The sequence below is a fragment of the Spermophilus citellus genome (genome assembly GCF_964194105.1).
Source record: "Spermophilus citellus genome assembly, chromosome: 4".
NCBI lineage: Eukaryota > Metazoa > Chordata > Mammalia > Rodentia > Sciuridae > Spermophilus > Spermophilus citellus.
In genome coordinates this window covers 124804543-124830128 of record NC_138185.1, presented here as the reverse complement: position 1 = coordinate 124830128, position 25586 = coordinate 124804543, and the positions used below count along the sequence as shown (strand labels likewise).

General features: G+C 37.8%; 1 protein-coding gene across 2 annotated transcripts in view; it reads right to left on the bottom strand.

The window, feature by feature from the left end:
- The window catches only part of RAB27A (RAB27A, member RAS oncogene family), an 85362-nt gene that overhangs the window by 45495 nt on the left and 14281 nt on the right, over positions 1-25586 (bottom strand). The window lies entirely within an intron of this gene.

Genomic DNA, 25586 nt, shown 5'->3' with positions numbered 1-25586 from the left:
TAGCTAACTGTTAACAACTTCAGAAAAAAATCATAGAAAGAAATTAAATTTAGGTGCCATCACTTTTGGGGTCTCTATCCATCAAAAAAAGTTACTTTGGTATTCTGAGTTTTTTGTTGTGGTGGTGGTTTAACCTTTATTTATTTATTTATTTATTTATTTATTTATTTATTTATTAAAGAGAGAGAGAATTTTTTAATATTTATTTTTTAATTTTCAGCGGACACAACATCTTTGTCTTTTTTGTTTTTTTTTGTTTTTTGTATGTGGTGCTGAGGATCGAACCCAAGAGCTGGGCGTTTTCTCCAGTTGAATGCTCTATGTCCTCACAGAGGAGGAAACAGGCCCAGAGAAGGAAAATGAATGGTCTCAAACAAACCAGCTAAGTTAGCAAAGGTGCTGGGCTAGGTTCCAAGTCTCCAAAAATTCCCAATCCTTTTTTTTTTAAAGTGTCCAATCATTTTCTAATATATTTTGCTTTGTCTGTATTCTTTCCTTCAGGACTAGAAAACTTCATTTTAGTTGCTTTGAATCAGGAATTAAAAGCTATCAGTATGAATGTAATGTACTCCTCTATTGTGATCTATGTAAGAAATAATAAAAAAAATAATAAAATAAAATTTAAAAAATTTAAAAAAAAAGCTATCAGGAGTGCAGCAGCTATAAAGACAAACAGCTTTACTACTGAAGTTTGGACTCAGAGATGTTGGCATGAGGGATCTGCACATCCACTCTTATAGTCCTTCTATCAAAAGCCCTCCTCCTGCCAGGTTCCCCCAAAGAGAAAAATTATAAATAGGAGACTTGCTATTTTAAAAAAATAGCAATATTTTTAAAGTAACTCTTCAGAATCATTTCCCGTAATCTTTTTTTTATTTTAGTTTTTCATTATATCTTCAAAAGATTTTATTAAGAAATCAAGTCTCCTAATTTTTTCTTTCTTTTTTATTCTAATTTGTTATATATGATAGCAGAATGCATTACAATTCATATTACACATATAGAGCACAATTTTCCATAAGTCCTTGTTTGTGCATTCTTTCCTATGGTTCCAAAATGGAAAGAAAGCAGAAAAATCATAAAAGCTTTCACTTCCATATAGATTTGCTCAGCCCTTTAGCATTCTCCTCTTAAAGCAAGATTATTTTCCCTGGTACTGCCTCAACTTCTCTATAAAGATACATCCTCTGGTCCTCTCACTCATGTGTTCATTCAACAAATATTTATTGAATACCCATTATGCATTTGGTGCCAGGGTACAGTGGGGAGTCAAGGCAGTTACCTTCAACATAAAAAAGCATCTTTTCCAACTCAGACCTTACACTTTAGCAGCATCCCAATTTTAATTCTCTCAGTGACTATACCTGCCTTTCAGTTTTCAAAGAAGCCAATCCTCATGAATGTGTTGAACTTCTCTCACAAACAGTGCAACACAACAGCCATGTTCATACCCCCACATGGCTTTTTCCCTGCAGACACATGCACACATCACATGTCTGGCACAAATGTGAAGAAATGAAAGGAATAAATACACAAAGCTCAACAGAGAACAAAAAGAAGTTTTTAGAAAGAGAAGCACAAAGCCAGGCAAAGTGGTGCACACCTAATCCTAGCAACTTGAAAGGCTGAGGTAGCGGAATTGTGAATCCCTTAGCAATTTAGGGAGTCTCAAAAAATAACAAGTGCTGGGGATATAACTCAGTACCACAGAGTGGGGGTGAAGAGGGAGGAATAGAAAAAGAAACATGGGATATATTGTAAAGAATTTTGGTACTTGAAATGTTTTGAATATTTTAAGATGGTTAATCAAATACCACAGTGTTCCTCTGTAATTTAGGGACTTCACTTTCCCCAGCCCAAAATCCCAAAATGCTTTTTTTTTTTAATTGTATGTTTGTTTTTGGTTTTTTGACTGAGGATATTGAAATTAAGGGCACTTTACCACTGAGCTAGTCCTTAGTCCTATTTTTTTTACTTTTATTTTTTTTTTATTTTGCACTTTAGGGCCTTGCTAAGTTGCTGAGACTGGCCTTGAATTTGTCTGTATTCCTCCTGCCTCAGCCTCCAGAGTCACTGGGATTACAGGCATGTGTCACTAACTCATGTGCCACTGTGACCAGCTCCAAAATGATTTTTATGAAGATATAGGAATGTGTAAATATAAGTATTACTCAGGTAACAGAACATTAGCATGTTTGAGAACTATATTGCCACATGTTCTTTTATACAATTAATGTTCCTTATCTAGGGATTCATTTAGGGAAAAAAATGTTCACCTGGGCTGGGGATGTGGCTCAAGCGGTAGCGCACTCGCCTGGCATACGTGCGGCCCGAGTTCGATCCTCAGCACCACATACCAACAAAGATGTTGTGTCTGCCGAAAACTAAAAAATAAATATTAAAAATTCTCTCTCTCTCTCTCTCTCTCTCTCTCTCTTTAAAAAAAGTTCACCTACCAATGACTGTCATAGGAATATAAATTTTATCAGTGTTTTTATGTTTAATGTTAAAAAGCATTGACTTTTCTTTTCTGTTTATTTTATGATGTCACTATTGACCCACCTTGGTGTTCTGAGGGGATACATAAAATAAACATAGCAGACAAGGCAAGAAAAGTCACAGGGAGTAAGGCAGGATAAGAATCATTTTATAATGTGTGAAGAGATGAGCTGGGACAATTTGTTTACCAAATGAGCCCTGTCTACAACTCTCTTAAGACCACACAAATCCTACACCCTGAGGTAAAACACAGCTACTTTCACTACAAAAGCAATACACACACTACCCTACAGCAGGGACCTCCCACTTCCACAAGAAACAGCTGTGTCCTCTGTGCACAATTCGGTTCTAGATGTGAGTAGATATGCTTCTAACCTCCTGGATAGGTCCAGAGTAGAACATGAGAGAAGACAGACAAAGATTGACATATTGTTTGTGCAAAAAACTCAGGCAGAGAGAAGTAAGTGGAAATATAACAGCTTTGAGAAGTAGAAAGAAATTGGAATCTGGCTCTTTTTGGTCTCCTGATTGAAAGATGAGTTTGATTTTATCCAAATTGATAATATGAAAATACAACTAGATATTTTTTTCATGTGAACCATTTTATTCAATCATGCCAAGGAAGCATCTGAAATACAAATTCAAAATAATTGAGGCCCATGTTGAAGATAGTGCCCTGACAGTTTCCAGAATGTTACTCAAAAATATAGAACACTTCATGACTTTGAGTGTCCTCCTTGCACAGGGGCCATGTTAATACTCTCTGTATCGTTCCATTTTTAGTATATGTGCTGCAAAGCAGGCACTGCAACTAGATTTTAACTGCATTATGTATTCACCTATAACTTGTGATCTATAAACATATTCTCATAAATGCAGTATTTTATAGTAATATCAGAGATCCATCCTTGACATTGAAAAGAGCTATTCATGGCTGAAAACGGACAGGATCTAAATTTGCAAATCACTTGATTAAATATTTATTAAATCAAGGTACCTGCTCCATAAAAATACTCAGTTTTCTCCAGGTAAATGAGGTAAAAAGACTAAATTTGGGCAGATGTTGGTATTCCAACATCACAATTCTTTTCAGAGAAAAAATACTCTGCAAACAGTAGTGAATGAAATAGAAATTTCCACATGCTGTGAGGACCTTCAAACATATCCTCATTTGTAAAAGTTTCCTCCAGGCAGTCACAAATTCTGTACAAGTATTAAAGAGAAAGACCAAGATGAAGAAAAAACAAGCAGTCCCAATCTAGAAGTCGGCCTACTATTTCTAAAATGTCCCTCCCTTCAGTGGGTGACCAATGAAACCCAGTAAGAAAGTAATATGAGCTGCACTATGTCAGGAAAGGACAGGACACCAGAACAATTCCTGAAAGTCGGAGATGTTCTGAAAGACCATTGCCAATGGCTCCAGGAAGATAATAGCTTTCCTTTTAATTTATGGAAACCATTGACTCATTTACTGAGAAATCATGACTTGTGGCCCAAGCTTCTTTTAGGATCAGAAGATGAATGTTTACAGGGATTTAGGAAAAATAAATTTACCAAAACATTGAGTTCTGTAGCACTTTAACTTGTGACAAGTACCTCTTGCTTTATAGAGAAACAGGAAAAAAAGCTCTCAATGTGTCATTTAAAAATATAGACAGTACAATGGGAATGGGAGGGGTTATTTGATTTGCTGAGTAATATCTCAAATAATGTGAAAGCAACTCCATCATGGACACAAACATACATCACTGCAATGGAATGAGCAACCCACAGCCAAGTGTACCTTGAAGGACACCATGAAGCGGGGTGGTCTCCAAGAATTTGATTAAAAAAAATGCAAAAGGTGTAAGGAGCTCTCCCAATCAGTAGTTCTTTTTGTGGGCACTCAGAGGACAGTGAAACATAGACTTTGGAGTCAGATTTTTCTAAATTCAAATAGCAGGACCCCACTAACTAATTGTATAAAGGGAGCTGCAAAATGCCAGGTTGAGGATGAATAAATCATGGCTATTCATATGAGTACAATAGATAGGGCCTGAACACTGATCTTCCAGCCTTAAGCCTGATATTTTTCCTGCTATACCTTAAGAATGACACTGAAATATTATAAAGCTCTCAAAGAAAGGAGTAAAAATATTTTCTAAAAAAAATGGAAAAAGAGGAGTAACTTAAACTACCCAGAAGGTGGGATATCTTCAAGTTAATAGAGGGAATTCTGCTATTAACAGGCTCTGAAAAAGGTACAATGTGTGCCCATTAAGTTGCAGTGCCAGCAAATCTCTGGGCCTGACTCAAAGGCAGAAGGATTAGAAATGGCAGCACTGCCACTGTGGCCAGGACAGAGAGGCTTTCTACCCAGGAAACACTCAAAGGACTTAAAGTCGGAAAGAGGATTTCCAAGATTCTAAAACACACAACACCTTTCTATTTTTGACCTAAAAAATGCAGTTGGGGCTTCCAACAAGACTAATCCTCTGACAACAGGAAATGTGCCATGAAGGCCTTGTACACACCCACCTGCCTCAGGTTTTTCATATGCTGCAACACAGGACAGACCTTGATCTGTTAGGGAAATACACCAACTCAAGAAGCAACCCTTCATTTTGTGAAGAAGCAATGACACTTGTTTCATTCATTCCAAGAAAAACTTATGAATTAGAAGATGCAAGAGCTGCTGGGATGACTACCCAAACAATAAAACAATTAGTCAAATAGGCCTGAGTTAGCAGTAACTGGAGGGAGGCTCAAATTTATTATTGATTTTTTTAAAAAATGAGAATGAATGTTCTATATTTATTCACTCCATCCAGAAATTTGTCTACAATATATAATACCCTGCCTTTCCAGACCCAACCATTGACACACCAGGGTGATGTCTTCACTGTTGTCTTATAAGAATGATCTCTACAGTGGGCTATGATCATCAAACAAAAGGAACAAACCCTTCTTTACTTTTTGGTGATGAGATGTGCTATAAGCTCACAGATAGGACCATAAATGCTAAGGGCTCCTGTCCCATATACCCTACTCCAAAGATTAAGTTGATACATTGGTTTGACACAGAGATACTTACAAAGGATCCAAAATGCACCAAGTATTGCTTCACACCTCCCTTGCCTACCCCACACCCTCACCAACCACATCAGAGCAGGTCTATTCTCTGTCCTCAGTACATAGTGGCTTACTGAAGCACACAGGACTTACATCTCTTTAAGATGGTTTTATTCCTACAAACATCTGCCCTACCACACCCTCATGCTGCATTCTAAAGCCCTACTCCCAACATTTACTCCCATGCCACGGCTCCATCTATTCCCTTTTTCCTTCTCCAGCTCTCTCGTCCCTCATCACCAGCTGCTTTTCTCAATCTCCAGTTTGGGTATGCAAAAACTGACCTTGTTTTAACAATGCCAGTCAGTGAATACATACACGCTGTCCTTGTAACACAGTGAGCTGCTGTGCTAATCTCGAGATGTTCAACCCTCCTCAGAAAACTCATATGCTACTGTGTCTTCTGGAAATTCTACTTTTCCAAAAAGGAAAAGAGTTCTCCCCAGCCACATCTGGGAATGGAGCCATTTCAGAAACCCAAGTGCTTTTCAAACCTCTTCCAGTTTGGTTTCACCATAATGTAAATGGAAGAGCAGTATACTGATATAAATTCATCATGAGTTTAGGATATTACTCCCTGTGAATATTTTCACTATACACTAACTCAGTTTTTCTTTTTAAATTAAGCCATTTCCTGATGTTTTAAAACAACTGAAATAAAGATGCTAGGATTCTTAGCCTCTGCCATTAGCTATCAATAAGCTGTAGACAGCCAGCTAGATGCCTTTGTGGGTCTCTCTCCACTGATACATTTAAAATATGTGTTTAACTGCTCCCAGATATCATATTTCTTAATAGATGAATCAAATGAAAGGGGAAAAATTTACCTAAGGATAAGGTCTAATGAGATATACTTCTTATTGCTTCTCAAGAAGTCTTTCTTTGCTCCACCTATTCTATATGCAGGGTCTTAGAATTGACTGTTTGCATTTCTGTCACAGCTGTGTATAGAATGAGGTGTGCCTTGAGTTATGCAAGGGCACTGAGAAACAACAATGGACCTGAAGCCATCCAATTTTCAAACCAACCCGGCAGATCACAGTTGGCTTTTTAAAATTATTATTGTTGTTGTTGATTTCTAATTATTACATTGTAATTAGTAAACATGGTCTGCATAATATCAAATTGGGAGAATTTAAAATGAGTTATTTTATAAATGTTTTCAGTAGTTGCATGAAAGTAATTTGTGTGCCCTATGTGTTAGATGCAATATATATAATATTGTGTGTGTGTTTGTGTGTGTATTCAAGCTACTTACTTGTGATTTCTAATTTGTTATATCTTTTGTGGGGGAGGGGGATGCCAGGGATTGAACTCAAAGACACTCGACCACTGAGTCACATCCCCAGCCCTTTTTTGTATTTTATTTGTGCCTCGCCCTTGCTGAAGCTGGCTTTGAATTCATAATCTGCCTGTCTCAGCCTCCGGAGCCACTGAGATTACAGGTGTGCACCACTGCAGCCGGCTTTAATTTTTTATATCTTTATATCTTTGCTACCTCTTCTGCAAGTTTCTAAGAAAGGTAATGTTTAAAAACTGGATCATATTTATTTTCAGAAAATAAACCCAAGGTAACATATTAAAAAGGATGAATATAGCCAGGCTCTATGTGCATGGCTCGGAAGGTTGATCACTAGTTCAAAGCCAGCCTCAGGAACTTAGTGAAACCCTAAGCAACTAAAAAGGACTCTGTCTCGAAATAAATTTTAAAAGGTGGGGTAGGGGCTGGGGATGCAGCTTAGTAGTTAAGTGCCCCTGGGTTCAATCACCAGTACAAAAAAAAAAAAGACTATAAAGCATCATTAAATAACAAGGTTATTTATAAATAATAGTCATTATTAAGTGGCATTAAATCTGTCAGCTTCAATTTTGTTCTGAGGAAATCTGGAATTCATGGGGCTACTTTAAGAGTTCTAAAAACTTTTACTCAATTTTACTTTTTCTCCCCATTATTATTTTTTAACTGGAAAAGAAAAGTATACAATCAAATGAGTTATATACCAAATTTAACTTGTTTACTTATACTACTTTGCTATTATTTCTGCTTTTAGTGTACACATTGGTATGTTAATTAACTGAGAAGGCTATAATTTATACTAGCTTTTTTTAAATTTTGTTTTGTTTTGTTTGGAATGGGGAGAAGGCTGGAAAATAGATTCATGTTTCCACTCATGAAATTATTTTAAAAAGCACATGTGAGCCATACTCGATAAATAACAGGGAATTCTTGGAAACATGTGTTCAGCATGTCTTTGCATTCATCCTGTTATGACAGTCAGTTGAGCAATAAGGAATAAACAATATACATTTCATCAGAACATTTTACTGTAGAGTACTTCGGAGGTTGCTTTATGTTTGGAAGCCTTCTTATCTGACTTCTTTCTATACATATAATAGAACTATTCTAAGTTCAGGCTACTTCTTGTCCACAGCAGATAAACGTCTTTGTGGCCAGCTCGATATTCCTGTGTAAGCTCTGAGGAAATCTGCATAATGTCATTGCAGCTAACCTCTCATTGCCTCAGAGAGCTGCTCTAGTCCAGCCGATTGCAAATTTTCTTTAGCAATAAAACTGTTTCTTCAAAGGAAACCTTACATAGCACCTCATCAAATAAGACCAATGAAAGTAGAACCATTCTAATGAAAGGAACGAAGGATAAGATTCCAACTCCAAGGCGTGTGGACCCACGAGGTACCAAACAAGGACTCCACTGCACACATCCAGAAAACCAATGCTGAAAGCGCCACCTCCATCCCAGCTCTAAATCATCCTCCCGGACTTTGGCTTTGTATGAAATACTACCTCTGTGCCTGAAATTGGCAGCTCATTTGTAAAGCCAACCAGGCTTTTTTAGTTGGCACCTCCTGAAGATGCAACCTCTCAGTTTCCCCTCTAAGGCTCCTCTCATCTGGAAGGAAAATCTCAAATAGGGTTCTGGTGAGCACTCCAAGACGGGATACAGAAAGTTTGAGAGAAAGGATGAAAACTTTAGGAAAGAGTCCTGGGGACACTATGGTTGGGTCATTCCTTAGAAAGGATGAACTTTGAACCTAGAGCTAAGTCCTAGAAAACCTAGGTAAAACCAGCCAAAAGATAATCAAGAAGCACCACCCACCCTATAATAGGACACCAGTGTCCTTTAAACAGAAAGTGGAGGGAACCATAGGGAAGATGTTTGTCCTCAACTACACTGGTGATCCTATCCTGCTAAATGGACCATTTGAGCCCATCAGAAAATAATGCAAGTGTCAGTGGGCTCAAGAATCTATTCTTGGGTGGAACGCTCCAGAGTCAAGACACGCTTCAAAGAAGACAATAAAATGTTGACAAAACAAACCTAAGATAACTGAGAATATAATATTTCATGTTGTATCAAAAGCCACTGTTTTACTATAGTACAGAACAGCATGAAGAAGTGCAAAAAATACTGATCAGAATAAAAATTCCTATCAGAGTAAAACTTAAAAATTATCTCCACTAACTTGATTTTTTCCTATGAAATCTGAAGAAATTTCTAGTATTGGATTTTATCCACAGAACCCTTTGACCCAGCTAACTGCTAGGTCATAAGGAATGTTTATATGAAAGCCTCATTACTTAAAACCATTAGAAAGTTTCAAGGAAAAAGAAAAGGGCATGAGGAAGAAGGGGCCGAAAAACACCTAGTATTCCCCACCTCAGCTCATGTGAGAGCAGGACACAGTGAACTCCAGATTAAGTACAAGACAGGCCCAGAAAAGTAGTCAAAGTCATATTAAAGTCAAAACCTAGAAACTAAAGAGCAGGCTTAAAAGGGTCTTGAGAAATGGCTTATGAATTTGGGAGGGAGAGTGTTCCGAGAATTCAGGAGGATGCCTATCTAGACAGACTTTGGAGCAAACAGCTCATCAGAGCCAGCGGTAACAATAGTCAGAAGAGAAGATCCATAGTAGTTGTTGCTTTTTTAAAAGACAAAGTTTCTCTTGCCTTCTAGGTCAAACAACCTACTCGATCCTGCTCACCCCATCTGATTTCAATGGCTCCCAAACTATTCCAATCAGGTTCCTTCACTGTTTTTTCTTCCTACCTTGGGCAGATGGAAAGCCAAGCATCCAGGTTAGAATTTGGTCCCCCAAGGCCAGACCTTGTCTTTATCATCAGCCAAATGTAACATTTTATAGTATAATGTTAGTCTCCACATTCCAAGAAATCTGATTGCAAAAGTTTATGAGTTAAGTATTTGATCTCAGGAAATAATCTACTATTTTAAAAAACATTATAAATGGTACTCCTTTTAAGGGATTTTCAATATATATTTGTACTATATAAAAAGAAAATTGATGTATAGCTATCAAATGTTGAAAATAAATCAAAGCTTCTAATAATAGACAATGATAACATTACTCAATTTTCTTAGATATATCACCCTAAAATTTTACGTATAAATGTCCAAGAAATAATAGTTCTTACACTTAAAAATCTATTGCATATAATGATAGAGAAAATTAATTATTACGCATAAAAATTATAATGTTCAAATTGAAATTATTTCCATTGGTTTCTGCTGTCTTTAAGTAGTTGAAATATCCATGTTTTCAGCTCTTATAAACTGAAAATTTCTGACACAGGAAGGAAGAGATTTTAAAATTCTATTATTTCTAATCAAAAAGGTCTTGATCTTTTAGAGTATGTGTTCTATATATGTTTTCTCACAAATATATATCTATTAGATATGCAAATGGATAAATATCCATCAGTGGATTTTTGTTACTTGTGGGAAAATGCAGAGTTTTAAACATAGTTTAGTTGTCAAAGTACTGGAAATGCTAAAGTATCTCTCTGATTTATCTGAGAAATGCACAAGAATATATGAAATTAGGTAGCACCAGAAGAACTGGTCAGCATAACACACCTCCACGAACAGATGACATACGAAATTATTTGTTTTCTCTTCACTTCTGAACACCAGGACTCAGAGATAAAGTTCTATTGGCTTCCCATAGTGGAAAAATGGAAAGGGAGGTTATTTCAAAGGAAACATCCTACCTACTTATGTTCCTTTATTCATGGACCAAATAATTAGTAGGATTATCATGACCTAAGTAAAATGCATCTCTACCCACTCCACTCACCTTGAAAACCTGTCTCTCAAACCACATCCTCCTCTGGGTATTCCTTTAACCAGTGTTTTCTCCATATGTATGAATGCTAAACCTTGTTGGTTAACTTGTACAGTTGTATGCCACTTCTAAAATACTCTATTCCTGTCTCATGAACATGTCTCAATTCTCCAGTAAAATTGCATATTTCCTGAAAACTGCTTTCTTATGTGTTGCCTCTCCACAACTCCTTACCACTAGACTGATAAGTTGCTCAAAGGCTAACTGTGTCTACCATCTGGCTTTCTCTAACAGCCTCTTCCTTCCTCTTTTTCCCTCTGTTCCCTGCTGATTTCATTCAGGAATAACCAAAAAGTGTTTTAGGCCTCTACTGATAGTTTAAATTAACAGAAAAGCACAGCTATGTTTGTAGGGCTTGGAGGTTAGCTCAGTGGCACAGCATTTGCCTGGCATGCACAAGACCCTGAGTTCAATCCCCAGCAACACACATACACAAATAAATTATATTTGTGTGGAACTTAACAGGATTTAATACATAACTACTATGTCTCCAGTATTATGTTCCTAACTATGATAAAAACCTGTGATCTAGCACCACCTCGATATACGAAATTAGTAATCTGGGTAAGGAAGCAAGATAAACTCATGTGCAACAAAGAACAAACAAGACACTGTTATCAGGGAGCAAAACATCTGTTACACCATGTGAACTACTAGCACAGGACATCAAAAGTGAAATGGACTTGAAGCCAGTAGACCTGAACTCTGTTATTTACTTACTAGCTGTGAGACCTCTGGTTAGTTGGGTATCCTCTCCTCACCTGTTTCCACAAAACGAGAATATTTATCTAGCAAATTTTTGGAAGGATTAAAGGATACATTATATACATTAAATATCACATTTGTGAACTGTAAACTACTGGATACCTGTAAGACGGTTGTTTGACAAGGCAAGTAGACCTCAGGAAGCTAGACAGGGGAAGCAATCTGACTATGATTCAAGTAGAACCAGGACCTAAGCAAAACAACTTCAAAGTCAGGCATACAGCTAGTAAGGAATAGGAAAGAAAATATGTTTGGAACCAAGGTATGCTTTTTGTTGTCTGTCTTGTTTGCAGTGGTAGGGATGAAACTCAGGGCCTCATACATGCCAGGGAAGTGCTCTACCTCTAAGCTACATCCCCAGCTGAAGTTATGTCTTCACTTTAATTTAACAAGCATTGAGGAGTCCTGCTAATCACTTCAAAGGATATGAAAGTGAAAAACGTATAACCTTTTCCCTTAAAACTTATAGGCATATAGAGATAAGACAAATACACTAATAAATATAAAACTGGCTGTAAGCTCAAAAGAATGTTTATGAGGTGATACAGCCTGTTAAAGAGAGCTGAATAGCTCACCATTAGTGTGGGCTTCTAACTCACTACCATCTGTGAATGATCCACATTCACCAGTACTCTCTGGACCTTGTTTGTTCAAAGATGAAATAAAGTTTAAACCCAAGAGACTCTTCCCAACACCAACACAGTGATCTATGATTCTAGGTTCAAAGTTCAGATTTTAACCATGAGAATTTAAATGAAATTAGCATTTAGATGAGGGCAGTACTATGGGAATGGGAAGGAAAGGATCCAAGAGACATTGATTTTAAAATAATAGAAAATTCCAGGTACATTCCTATAAGCTGTGGAAGGCTGAGGGAGGAAGATTACAAGTTCAATGCCATCCTTGGTAACTTAGAGAGACCTTGTCTCAAAATAAATTAAAAGGGCTGGGAGTGTAGCTCAGTGGTAGAATACCTGTGAGTTCAATACCAGTATCACACACAAAAAAAAATAATAATAAAATAAATAAAATAAAAATAATACAACAAAGTGCCTCACTGGGTAGAAAAGTAAGTGGCAAAGAGGACTCCAAAGAATGAAACCCAGGGGGGCAAAATGATGTTACCAACAGAACAGGATATTTGAAGTAGGGGACGGGAAAGAACTGGAATGGGCATAAAGTAAGTGTCTGTGTGTGAGCATCAGATTTTTTTGGAGGAACTGATGATGATATCAGATGGGCAAGTTGAGTGTGAGGAATTAGCAAAGCCACATCCACAGAGAAACGCTTGAAATCATCCCCATGCCCTGTGTCCTCAGCCCTCAGTGAATACCATGGGGGAGCTCTGCTCCAGGTTGATGTCGAAGAGGGGATTCTCAATAATACAAGATTATGCCAAATTGTTCTCCAATACAATTGTTTAACACTCCCAATTTCTTATCCTCATCAATATTTGGCATTTGTTGTCAGACTTCTCAAAAGGGAAATACAGTGTGATCTAAATTAGGATTTCTCTGACAGGTTTTAAGGTTGAGGATCTTTTTTTAATTTGTTGAACACTCAGTTTGTTTCCGCTTATACAAAAGCACATTCATGTACTTCCCCTATTTGTTTGTTTACTGTTTGTTTTTGTCATTGTTGGGTTTTGGGGAGTACCAGAGATCGAACTCAGGGGCACTCGACCACTGAGCCACATCCCCAGACCTTTTTTGAATTTTGTTTAGAGACAGGGTCTCACTGAGTTGTTTAGCTCCTCACTTTTGCCGAGACTGGCTCTGAACTCATGATCTTCCTGCTTCAGCCTCCCAAGCCACTGGGACAGGCATAGGCCACCAAACCCAGCTCTTCCAAACCCAGTTTTCTATTAATTTTTCTTATAGTCACATAGGAGCTCTTTATATATACAGGCTACCAAACCTTTGTAAGATATATATCTCTCAAATACATTCTTATTTCTTGTTACTCCTTTTTTTAATATTTATTTTTTAGGTGTAGATGGATACAACACAATGCCCTTTTATTTTTAGGTGGTGCTGAGCATCGAACCCGGGTCCTGCCTGTGCTAGGCAAGCGCTCTACCACTGAGCCACAATAACTTATCAATTTTTAAAAATTTTTTTAGTTATAGTTGAACATAATACCTTTATTTTATTCATTTATTTTGTTTTTATTTTTAAGAGAAGATATATAAGTAGAAAATAAGCATACAGAATATGCTAAATGTCATATATCATTATGGAACTGCAAATTAAAGTAGCAAAGAAATGCCAGTACATGCCTATTAATGTAACCAAAATCTATAACACCAGATTCTGATGAAGATTTAGAACAACAGGAACTCCCATTGATTACTAATAGGAATGAAAAATGCCACAACCACTTAGGAAAATAGTTTGGCAGTTTGTTAAAAAACTAAACACATTTATTACCATATGATCCAGAAGCCATATGCCTTAATATTTACCCAAATGAGCTGAAAATATATACATAAAAAAATATGGAATTTTATAGATTTGTTCATGTTGCCAAAACTTGGAAGCAATAAGACATCTTTCAGTAGGTGAATGGATTAATAAACTATGACACCTACAAACAATGGAATATTATTCAGCACCAAAAAGAAATGGGCTATTAAGCCTTGAAAAGACAAGGAAGAAACTTAATTGTATATTACTAAGAGAAAGGAGCCAATATGAAAAGGCTACATACTATATGACACCAACTACATGATGTTCTGGAAAAGACAAAACTATGGAAATAAAAAGTTTGGCTATTGTCTTATAGGGGTTAAAGGAGAGGATTTTTAGGGCAGTGAAATTATTCTGTATGATATTGTATTCGTTAGTAGATACGTATTATACATGTATCAAGACCTATAGAGTTATAAAACTAAGACTGAATCCTAATATAAACTATGTACTTTGGGTAACAATGATGTATAAATATAAGTTCATCAACAAATGTGCCACTCATTGAGGATGTTGATAACCAGGGAAGCTGTGGGGAGAAAGGATCGAGGATGAATGAAAATGTGTATTTTTTTGCTGCACTTTACCATGAACTTAAAACTGCTTTAAAAAATAAACTATTTTTTAAGGGAGACAAACCACGTGTCAAAATCACATCTTAATTTTGAAATTTAAAATTTAAGAAGTTGGAAACAGACAGGCATGGTGGTGCACACCTGAAATCCTAGCAGCTCCGGAAGCTGAGGCAGGAGGATCACAAGTTCAAAGCCAGCCTCAGCCACTCAGTGAGGTCCTAAGCAACTTGGTGAGACCCTATCTCAAAAATAAAAAATAAATAAATAAAAAGGGCTAGGGATGTGGCTCAATGTTTAAGTGCCCCTGGGTTCAATCCCTAGTACAAAAAAAAAGAAGAAGAAGAAGTTGAAAACAAATTTCTAAGCTCTGGCTAATTATTTGAGACCAACTTTAAAAAAAAAAATTAGCCAACTTATTTTCATCACACCTATACAAAATCCATAATCTATATTCCAGTTAACTCCATGAAATGCATCTTCATTTGAACAAAGATAGGCTAGGAATGTAGCTCAGAGGTAGAGTGCTTGCCTAGTATTCTCATTGCCCTGGACTGGATCTCAAACACTGAAAAAAGTGTGTGTGTGTGTGTGTGTGTGTGTGTGTGTACCCGTGCATGTGCATGCGTGTGTGTCTGGATGAAAAGGTTAGGGCAGGAATGATCCAGAAATGAAAAGGGGTACTTAAGGCAAAAGAAATAGCAGCAAGCCACTCTATAACAAAAGTCTAGAGCCTTTAGTTCTAAGAAAGCAAATTCAACATCACAACAAAACACAAAATGGTAATCCACACCTAACTCCAAAGAGTTCCACAACTACTGACAGTAGTGATTAACTTTCTTAACACCATTAAAAACCAGTAAATCCTTGTGTTGTGATTTCTACACACCTTTCATCACTTTTAGTTTTAAATACTTTCAGAACTCTAAAAACTATACTAGATGGGAATCTGTTTTTTAATAGAACTTTTAAGTTGTTTTAGAGAAAAATCATCTTGACTCAAATGACAAATGTGAAATTATAGATAAAAAGCATAGAATGACATGGGAATGGGTTGTTCTGCCTGTGATGCATGTAAGAATCCTTCTTAAGGGTCTGGGGCTGTGGCTCAGTGGTAGAGCACTTGCCTCGCACGTGCAAGACCCTGGGTTCAATCCTCAGCACCACATAAAATAAATAAGTGAAATAAAGGTATTGTGTCCAACTACAACTAAAAATAATTTTTTAAAAAAATCCTTCCTAAGAAATATATATATTTGGGGTTGAGTCTGTAGCTCAGTGGTAAAGCGCTTGCCTCGCATGCATGAGGCACTGAGTTCAATCCTCAGCATCACATAAAAAATAAATAAAGATCTGTGTGTTATCTACAACTAAAAAATATACATTAAAAATTTTTTAAAAAGAAATATATATTTTAAATGTACTTCAAATGTAACATAAATTGAATGCATCACAACTTATGCCTACCAATCCTGAAGCTGACAGTAATTTTAAAAGAAGTTTGATGTGTGGTTTCCATCAATGATAAAAAGCTACACCAGTGAACCTAGAAGCCACTGAATTGAGACAGCCTGAGTGATTGAAATTGAGACAGCGGCTCAGAAGCACATCAGTTAAACAATGCAGTAAACAAGCCAGCACTGAACAAGTGCTTGCAGTTCTCACTACAGTGAGCCCCAAGGCCATCGTTGCTCTAGAAGAGCAGCAGCCCAATATGTGCACTCTGCATGGAAACGAACAATGAACCTTAACAAGTGTGCATAAAACCTTGGGAGGGGCTGGGATTGTAGAGTGCTTGAGTCACACGGGAAGGACCCGGGTTCGATCCTCAGCACCACATAAAAATAAAGGCATTGTGTTGTGTCCATCTACACCTAAAATCAATAAATAAATTTTTAAAAAATTTTTAAAAATAATTTAAAAAAAAAAAAACCTTGGGAAGTGAGAGGGCTGGGAAGCAGAGCCAGAGGAAGGAGGAGGAGGCCTAAGCAGGGAATCAGAGACTTCACAGAGGCCCCTCTGGGCCAAGGACTAAAAGAAGAACATGAGCATCTACACACAGAGAAGAACATGTGACAAAGGTGAAAGAACAAATTTTATATAGTCCACAAGATAATGTGGGGAAGGGCTTTAACTCACATGTCAGTTAAATAAGCATTATCCTTTAAAGATAACAGAAATTAAAAGCAAAATGATCATTGATGTTCATCTTAAAAGTGTAACTGATATTTGATGGAATTTGGCAAGAGATGTCTAATGTTCAAGTAAAAAGACAGACTGGGTTGAAAAGCCATCGAGAAGGGAGTACACGTGAGGCTGACGGATAGGGTGGGTGGGTGGGTGCAAGGGGGGTTGTGTTTAGACTTACAAGAATCCAACGGTTACTTAGAGTGCATCAAGAGGTTCACAGGAAATGGATGTGACTAACATGGCGTGTGGAGGTGGAGGAGGGTATGTCCAGAACAGGGGCTAAAGAGATGGAACAGTGTTTGGGACCTTGGCCTAAAAGGACTCCTAGATGGCACTACAAGTCTGAGCTATTCTCTGAGCAATGGAAAGCCACCATAGGCTTTTACGTAGGAGAGGAACATGAGATCTATGCCTGGCAGCCAGCCACAGACTGGGAACATAAAGAACATCTGAAGTACATGGTGTTACATGGCCTGATGTTGTGTCTCCCTCAAAGTCATGTACTGACTTTTTTGATGGTATTAGAATGTGGACCTTGGGGAGACCATTAGGTCATAAGGACAAAGCCCTCATGAATGGGATTTCCTTATAAGAAGAGGTCAGAGAATCTGTTTGCTCTTTCTGTCATATAAGGATATAAGAAGTTGGGAGTCTGCAACTGAAAGAGAGCCCTCACCAGCACCTGACCACGCTGGCACCCCAATCTCATACTTCCGGTCTCCAGAACATGAGGAACAAATTTCTATTGTGTATAAGTCACCCAGTCTGCAGTGCTTTGTTACCGTAGTTCAAAGTGACTGAGACATAAGAGAAGAGATGGTGAGGGTTTCAATTGTCAGTGGCAGTAGAGATGATGAGAGAGGGATTAATTCATGATATATTCAGGAGGCAGAAATCAATACAATTTCTTAACTGAGTAGTACAGAAGTTAAAGATAACTAAGACTTCCAGTTTAATAACTGAGTTAATGGTATTATCAACTCAGAGAAGAAAAGATGGTTTGAGAAGACCATTATTATTATAGCTAACACTTACTAAGCATTTTCTAAACCTTTTAAAGTACTAACACTGCAGTCTTTACAATGAGCCTAAAAGGCACCTAATCTATTGATGAGAAAACTGATTGTACACAAAAGATTAAGAAACTTGTCCAAGGTCACATAGCCAGTAAATGACAGAAACAAGATGTGAACTCCGGCAACGCTCAAATACTGCATTATATTGTGTAGACATAACCCACATGGGAATTGTATTTGGCATCTGGGACTGAACTAAACTGAACTAAAGCTCAAAAGTGTAAATAAGGAAATGGGTCATTTGCACAGCTCTATGTCCCAAGGCCATGGGAGAGAAGATATACACACTTAGAGTGAAAAAAGAGGCAAAATCTGAGGAGCAGCCAGAGAGATCTGAAGAGACTAGGAAAGAGATTTTTAAATAGTGAGAGTCCCTGGGCTGAGTGGCTCACCACAACACAGAGATCCCAGGTGAACATAGTTTGCACTTTCTCTTTGTGAAAACAGGGGATCCATTCACAATTTGCTGGGAGATGAATCCAGCTAAAGGATCCCTGCTCAGATTTCATCACAGGAAGAGAAGCCTGGTAAGATATGAAATGGGGAAGACAAAGAAAAACAAACAAAACAATCAATGCTCTCAGCTCTTGGAAGAATGATTTATGCCCACGTTTGAACAAAGCGACTCCTGCCTCCAAAGCAGCAGCAATGCAGGCTCATCCCTCAAGCAGCACCCCCACTTCACCAGTTACTCATTCCTCCCTGGTTCCCAGCGGCTGCCATGGGATCTCTGCTGCCCCAGAGCAGCACTCAGCCATGCTGCAGCAGTATCAAGATAGAGAGAGAAGATGGGAGGGGCGGGGAGGGGAGGGGAGGGGGGATAGTAGAGGATAGGAAAGGCAGCAGAAAACAACATACACTAGTATAGCAGTATGTAAAAACGTGGATGTGTAACCGATGTGATTCTGCAATCTGTATACGGGGGAAAAATGGGAGTTCATAAACCACTTGAATCAAATGTATGAAATATGATATGTCAAGAGCTATGTAATGTTTTGAACAACGAATAAAATAAATAAATAAAAATAAAAATAAAAAGAGTACAGAAGGCAGAGCCCACTGCAAAGAGCCAAAAAATAAAAATACAAAAAGGAGACAGGCCATAGCTCAGAGGTACAGCTCTTGCCTAGTATGTGAGGCCCTGGGATAGATCCCCAGCACTGCAAGGTTGGGGGGAATAAATGTGCAAATAAATAATGGTTCCTGCCAGGATTAGTTTTGGTTTTTAATGGGCTTCAAATGACTCATCAGTTATCATGTTGTCTGTGCCCTGAGCTCTGGCTCTAAATCAACCAAGTTCAGAGGGAGGAAGAAAGGAATAACAGCAAAAGATGGACAGATATCGAAGGAATCTTTAATCCTGAGAAGAGAAAACAGAAGTGGAGTGGGGGCTGGTAGGGGCACCATTTCCTGTGGAATACTCAGGTTCTGAAGGTCTGGAGAGAACAGAAGCTGAGATAGCAGAGAGAGAGAGAGAGAGAGAGAGAGAGAGAGAGAGAGAGAGAGAGAGACAGACAGCCCTGGGCTGGCAGGACCTGCTGACAGGCAGGCCCTGGTTGCCATGGTGCCACCCTGCTGGCCAGCATGGTCTCATCAGCACGTTCCTTTTTTGTCACAGTTCCTGTCTTGTGGGTAGAGGCAGCCGCAAGAAAGAAAGAAAAATAAAGTTGCTAATGGCTGCAAGATCACTGAACAACAGTCCTCCAAGGGACAAGAGAACATGATAAAAGAGAAAGCAACCAAGATGGGGGTTAACTCCCTGAGAATATATTAAATCAACCTGGACATTCTAGGTGTGAGACACCCTCATGAATAAACACTTCTCCCCAAAATTTACAGGTTTTTTTTCTTTGTGGCAGTTAAGATCCACATTTCTGGTGGAGCTCTGGGTTCACTCCAAGGTAAAAAGCACGGGCTTGTGACAAAGAAAACCAAATGACATATTGGTCAACACATTGAAGTGGAGGGCAAAACACCAGCAGGATGGCTAGGCACCGACAGTAATCAGCCAAATGACTTTAGTACTTTACAAGCCTCAAATGCTTCATCTGTAAAGGGAGAAGCCGGGACCAGATGAACTTAAGAATCCTCCCACTCCTTAATTTATGCTTGGACACACTCAGGGCAAGGGAGCCTTTCCACATGCTTCTTATGGGATATTAAGCTGTCCACGTGCCACAGACCTGATTGTACCTCCAGGGACACACAACTAGGAGAGCAGCCGCAACTCAGCAGGAGCAAGAAGTAAATACATACACATTCAGCTGGATCCATACATTGGATTAAACCCTGGGATAGTGGGCAAGACCGTGTCTTATTCATCTTTACACATTCAATATCCAGCACATTCCAGGTACTTGGCTTAGTAGATATTTATTGCATCCATTAGAAGGCAAAATTTGAATACCATATTAAGAAAATTTTCAAACATATCTTTTATGGATTGAGTTATTTTTGCCCAAAAAAAATTTCAAATGGGTTGAAATTGTGTTTGCCCCAAATTGTCACCTTAAAGTCCTAACTCCCAGTACCTCACAATTTAACCTTTTTTGGAGCTGAGACCTTTATAGAGGTAATCAAATTGAAAAGAGGTCAGTAGGGTGGGTCCTAAACCAACATGACTGTTTTCCTTACAAGACTAGGAAATTTGAACTACATCAGTAGAGCGAAGATGACAGGAGAAGACAAAGAGAAACAGTTATCTCCAAGCCAAGAAGAGAGGCCTGGAATAGACTCTTCCCCACAGCCCCAGAAGGAATCAACTGTCCAGCCCTCTGATCTTGAACTTCCAGGTTCCTGAACTATGAGACAATAAATTTATGCATTTAAAGCCACCTAGTTTATAGTATTTTGCTACCACAGCCATAGCAAACTAATACAATACCCACAAGAAAAGAGAATTGTGTAATGAAACCACACATAATATGCACCACACCCACCTTTTACTCTTCCAATTCTTCACACTATATCTCTAAAATAAATGTGATTTTCCTTTCATGACTACATGCTCTTGCCAAACCTAGCAAAATTGACCGTAACTTGAAGGTGTGTTTAAATGGAAAAAAATACATCTTATACTAAAACACATACATACATTTTTCCATGAAAGCTACTAACAATATTAAAAACAAAATTCTAATATACTTGAATTTTGTGGACACATTTTTCAGAGGATGGTCAAGATTTTTAGAGCAATTCAATTATTTAGTTAGCTCTCTTACTCATCATGTTATCTGAGAATACAAATTTGTATGACTTTATGAAAGCAAAGGAAAAGAAAAGAGAAAGAATGCACTTGGTATTTGTACCCACTTGCTGGTCATTACAAACACCCTTTTCAAACTAATCTCAAGAAAGTGAGCAGACATCAAGAATTCTATAGTTAAGGAACATTGACAATATATACAATGACATTTATGATAAATTGCACATTGTTTAAATACCTGAAAATTGGCATGACAGAGCTCAAAACCACTACAAGGAAAAAAAATAAGTAAATGCAAAAACATACCTTGACAGGATAGAGAACCGTTTATTGTGTTTTTCTAAAACTTTAGAGACTGGAGTTGCCAACAGGTCAACAATTAACAACTTCTAATCACATGTCCTGTTCATTATTTTTTGTCTAATGTTAAGACAAAGAGAAATGTTAAAGTCAAAATGGCCTGCTTATCAATGTTTTTCAAAGGAGCCTTTTGAAAAGCAGTTCACTCACAACCAATAAAAAAAAAAAAAAAAGTTGTACACAATAAAAAAAAAAAGAAAAAAAAGAAAAGCAGTTCACTCTATCAACTTTCAAAGACAGGCATCTCTGTCAGAAAACCACAATCCAGCTAATTAGTCTCAGCTGTTCCTCACATGGCCCTGCAGACCAGTCAAGTGATTCTGTCCCTTTCAAGCTTACTAAAATCCAGTTCCTCTGGGCTCTCAGACACAGAGCAGCTTTATTAACCTCTTTCAGGGTTAGAAGACTAATGTTCCAAATCTCATTTGTCCTCTGAATCAAGAAACTACATTTGGGCTGGGGATGTGGCTCAGGCGGTAGCACGCTCGCCTCGCATGCGTGCGGCCCGGGTTCGATCCTCAGCACCACATACCAACAAAGATGTTGTGTCCGCCGAGAACTAAAAAAAAATAAATATTAAAAAAAAAAAAAAAAAAAAAGAAACTACATTTGTTTTCTTAAGAAAACAACTTGAAAAGTTATCATGTTGTCAAGGCCCTTAAAGGTTCTGTTGGCACTGTTTCTTTACAAATACAGTGACTGATCCAAACTAATAATACCAGAGATCAAAGAGCAGATTACTTACCAGATGCTACTCCTGGCCTCCAGAACTGTGAGTAAAACTGTCCGCGGGATTCCTCCCAGGTATCCCACTAGCTTTTCAAAGTCAACATGACATGCACTCAACTTACCTCCCTTGCTTTTCTCCCCATCACTGCTTAAGACCCACGTCTCTTCCAGTGTCTTCAGAAATAATCCCAGCACACACCCAGAAATCCCAGGACCCTCAGTGACTCCTCCCTCTTTCCCCTCCCACTTCTAATTGGCCTCCAAGTCCTAAGCATCTTTCCTGCTCTCACCCTCATTCCGATTTTTTATTATTTTTGGTCTGGATGACTATGATAAACCACTTATTTTGTTTTGGGTCCCAAACCTGGTCCCGTCTCTGATTCATCCTCTACCCCACACCTAAATTGCTCTTTTCAAAAGATCAATGGGATTCCATCATTATGTTCCATAAAACTTGTTAATGGCTCCCAGAACCTCCTATCATTTCTTGTCTCCTGTTTGTGAGCTGCTAGAGTACAACCACCAGAATTTTTTGTCATTCTCTAAGCCAGTGGTTCCCAAAATCTGGCCCCAAGACTAGTATCATCAGCCCCACCCAGGAACTTGTTAGAAATGCACATTCTTGGGCCCACTCAATTGAATTAGAAATTCTGAGCATGGGATGCAGCAGTCTGTGGTTTAACAAGCCTCCAGGTGATTCTGATACATGGAAAAGTCTGAGAGTCACAGCTCTAAACCCATCAAACTGATCATCAAGAGACTCCCCTGACTTCTCCTTCTGCCAGCAATATTGAGTTAGATGCCCCTTCTCTGTGCTTACTATTTCTGGAACTGGTCACCGGTCTATGATAATTATCCATAATTATTCATATTATCCATATTTCTGGGGTTTCCCTTCTTAGTTGTGGAATATCTCCAAAGTAGACATTGCATGTTGTTTACCTTTTGTGTTGTTGTTGTTAATCAAAGAAAATTTTAATACTAAAAATGTAGAAAATCTTTATCTTTGATTCATTCACCCTACTGTCACGTCTTGAGCACTTACTAATCATTACAAAAGACACTGAGCACATAACTAAATGATCCATCCCTTACCTCTAGGAGAAGTTACTCTCTCATTCTGGCAGCTCAAAAGTGATTGAAGACTCAATCAGCCCAATCTACAAAATCACACCAAAACTTCAAGAGCTGTGAGTAACTCAAAAAACTGGACATAACCAGTATGACATCTCTCAAGGTAAATGAAATAGAATTTTTGGCGAACATCTGATGCTGACTCAGATATAAAGGCATGGTTTATAAAGGGGAGAAAGGGTACATTTTCATGAAAACTTACATATTTTCTCTATTATGTCTCAGTAACCTCTAGAATTTGGAGACTAATTTAACAGGGAAATGTATCAAGATTTTTAAACCCAGAATCATTAAAGTTAGTTTATTCTAGTTATAGTAGAAATTAAGTAATGTTTTATATTAGCACTTCAGCCTTTATTGTGTATAAGAATCCCCTGGGGATGTTAATTCTGACTCAATATGTCTGTGAAGAAGTCCAGATTTTTTTTTTTTTTTTTTTTTTTTTGTGGAGGGGCAGGATACTGGGGCACTCAACCACTGAGCCACATCCCCAGCCCTATTTTATATTTATTTAAAGACAGGGTCTTACCGAGTTGCTTCGCAAGCCTTGCTTTTGCTGAGGCTGGCTTTGAACTCATGATTCTCCTGCCTCAGACTCCCAAAGTGCCAGGATTATAGGCACACACCACGGCACCTGGCTTCAGATTCTGTATTTCTAACAAGCACCCAGATGATGCCCAGGTTATACAGATGTTCCTAGACCCAGAATTATACTTTGAACAGAAGCAACATATTTTTCAGAATGCAAAAGGTTTTCTCATTAAAGCAATAAAAACTTTTTAGGATAATTCTGCATTAAAAGTTTTCTAAAATAGCTTTCAACTTCAGGATAAAGATGGCATACTGAGGGGCTAGGGATATAGCTCAGTTGGTAGAGTGCTTGCCTTACATGCACAAGGCCCTAGGTTCAATCCCCAGCACCACCACCTCCAAAAAAAATAGTGGCATACTGAAACTGAACAGGTACATCTAGTTCTGCTACCTCCTCAAATCTCAGTAGAGAGAGAGAGAGAGAGAGAGAGAGAGAGAGAGAGAGAGAGAGAAGTTGGAGAGGGGAATGTTGGGGCACAAAACAAAGGAAATGGTGGAATTCTGCTTCAAAAGCTATTAAACACACCAAGATAAAGAGAAAGGAACAAAAGAACTACAAAACACTCAGAAAACAATGAGCAAATAAATAATAAAGTAAGTCCTTATCAATAATAAAGTGTAAATGAATTAAACTTCAATCAAAAGACATAAACTGATAGAATGAATTGAAACCTGAGATCCAACTACTTGCTATCTGCAAAAGAGTCATTTTAGATGTAAGGGCAACATAGATTGAAAGTATAGGAATAGAAAAGATATTTTTTTTAAGAGAAAGTGAGATGGGGGGGGGGAGAGAGAGAGAGAGAGAATTTTTAATATTTATTTTTTAGTTCTCGGCGGACACAACATCTTTGTTGGTATGTGGTGCTGAGGATCGAACCCAGGCAGCACGCATGATAGGCAAGCGCGCTACCACTTGAGCCACATCCCCAGCCCAGAAAAAGATATTTCATTCAAGTGAAAATCAAAAGAAAGCAGGGTGGCTATATTTACATCAGAATAGACTTTAAGTCAAAAACAGTCACAAGAGAAAAAGAAAGTAATTATAAAGAAATACAGCAGTCAACTCTTCAAGAGGATATAAAAATTGTAACTGTATATACACTCAACTTTGGAGCACCTAAATACATAAAGCAAATATTAACCAAACTGAAGAGAGAAACAGACAATACAATAATAATAGGGAATTTCAGTGCCCCAATTTAAACAATAGATAGGTCCTCCAGACAAAAAATCAATAAGAAAATTATTAGATAACTAGAAGTCAATAACAGGAGGGAAATTGGAAAATTTACAAATATCTGACACAAAATTTATAAAACTGTGTCATCAATTAGCATAATCCAGAAAAAAGAATCAATTCCATGATGCATCAAATCTATCAAAAAATAGAAAATTTGAACAAACTAATAAGGAGTAAGGAGACTAAATTAGTAATCAAAAAAAAAAAAAAAGAAGACAACAAAAACTCAAAAAAGAAGAACCCAAGACTAAATTACTTCACTGGTAAGTTCTATCAAATATTAAAGAAGCATTAATTGCAATCTTTCTCAAACTCTTCCAGAAAATTAAAGAGGAGGGAATGCTTTCAAATCATTATGAGGTCAGCATGATAGTAATGCCAAAGTCACACAAGGACACTACCAGAAAAGAACATTAGAGGTCAATATCCTTAATAAGCATAGATGCAAAAATCCCCAACAAAATAACAAACAAAATTCAACAA